Below are 1,847 nucleotides of genomic sequence, written 5' to 3'. Positions count from 1 at the left end.
TGAAATTGATGAGCAAATAGTATTTTCTATATACAACTAGTGTTGGATTTAATTTGAGTTTCAATTATTATATTATATCCAATTTTATTTGAAATTACCAAATTAGCCCTAAACCTAATTTTGCCTAAACCCTAACCTAGCTACCCCTTTTCCCCCTGAGCCCAGCAGCCATAGCACGCACAGTTTCCTTTTGTTCTTTCTTCATGAAAGAAAGGAATAGAAGCAAAAGAAAAACGAAATAGAGGGGAGAAGAGGGAGGCGGCGCGGTGGGTGCCACTGCCACCGTCGCCGCCGTCGCTGACTGAGGGGAGGGGAGCTCTGAACGAGAAGAGAGAGCTCGCGAGACAGGGAGAGATGGACCTGCGCCTTGCTCGCCGCCACGTCACTGTCTCGGTGCCACCGTCATTCAGTCTATCAGCGAGCCGCTGCCAGAATCGTGCGAGGAGGAGCGTCGCCGTCCTATGGAGCCGTGTCGTTGCCGCTCAGTCCACTGCCAGAGACAGACGTGAAGATGGAGCGGAAGTCTCAAAGCCAGCTGTGTCCTCACCGCCGCAGGGGAAACCGTCACCATTCCCTGAAGCCCGTGTCGCCGTCGAGTCCAGATGAAAGGAGAGACCGGGCCTGAGCCTCGACGAGCTGGGAAGTACCAGCGCCACAGCTGCGCCGTCGTCGTGGACACCACCGCCTCCGTCGGAACGGCCATAGCCACTGCCACCATCTGAGCTCGCCGTTGCTGGTGATGGTTAGTTGAACCGCAGTCAGGAGAGGGTTCAGATCCGCCGCTGCCGAAGCTTCTAGCCGAGCCTCAACCGCCGGGAACGCCGCTGCCGCCACCAAGCTCCACTGCCGGTAAGGCTTTTAAGTTGAGTTTCCCTTCTGTTGAGTTTCCTGGAACTTCATTGTCGCTGCGTGTGGTTCAGATCGCCGCTGCTGCTTGGGGCTGACTGCCGGGTTGCCGCCGAACCGGTTCGGAGACCGCCGCTGTTTCGGTTCAGCCGTTCTTTCTTCGGTTCGGTAAGCGTTTTGATTTGAAAGCCCTTTTGTTACTGTTCTGTTATCATACGCTGAGATTTGTGACGTTAATTGCTATACGATTGAGTTTCGATTGTTGTATGTTGCGATTAGAGTTGTTGAGACCGTTGCGAAAGTGGCTTGGAACCGAGGTTTTGGCTGTCGGGATTTTGATTGTTGACCTCGGGTCAAGGCAGAAAGGATTATGTGACGCGTTTGGGCTATGGAATTGCGTTTTGAGGTAGGGGCGCTTTCCAAAAACTATATTTCTATAAGTTGGAATTATTACATATGGATACTGATGTGAGAAAATGTGTATTTGGTGATTGTATCGGCCTTATGTATTATTTGATTGACTCGAATGTTTATGGATGTTGGTTTGGCTGAGTTGTTGTGCGGCTTTGTGAAATGTAATGTTTTGAAGCTGATTCTTTAAATATTTGAAATCTGAGTTTAATCCGTTGAGGATTGGTTTGAATTGAGTCAATTGTTTTGATGATGTGAAAGATATAATACTCTTTGAAATTCAGCCTGGTTTGCTTTCACTGATTTGGTTTTGATAAATGATTTGTTGCTTAACCGATTCTTTAAAGCTTTGGAAATGAGTTAAATTGATTGATATTGAGTTGATTTCTGAAATAGTTTCCTTGAGATATGCCACTGAGGTGACTGTTGGATTTAGCTTGCTTTTGAATTGATTTCTGGTTTTGGGCTGTTAAAAAGGAATGAGAATCGGTTTAGTTGGGACCCGAACCGGGTGGCAAAAGTCCAAGTTTTAGGGGAGGTGCTGCCAAAATTTCTGCAAAATCCTAGTCGTGTTTGAAAAGTTATTTAAA

At 47.4% G+C, this 1,847-nt stretch overlaps 1 long non-coding RNA gene across 1 annotated transcript; it reads left to right on the top strand.

Moving 5' to 3' along the window:
* LOC110266270 lies at positions 492–1,245 on the top strand. Its single transcript, XR_002353421.1, has 3 exons — positions 492–849; positions 921–1,014; positions 1,126–1,245. It is a non-coding gene; the product is annotated as an uncharacterized LOC110266270 (long non-coding RNA).

This window comes from Arachis ipaensis, chromosome B09 (genome assembly GCF_000816755.2).
Source record: "Arachis ipaensis cultivar K30076 chromosome B09, Araip1.1, whole genome shotgun sequence".
Taxonomy (NCBI): domain Eukaryota; kingdom Viridiplantae; phylum Streptophyta; class Magnoliopsida; order Fabales; family Fabaceae; genus Arachis; species Arachis ipaensis.
The sequence above is the reverse complement of the archived record's forward strand: the minus strand, read 5'-3'. Positions and strand labels throughout refer to the sequence as shown.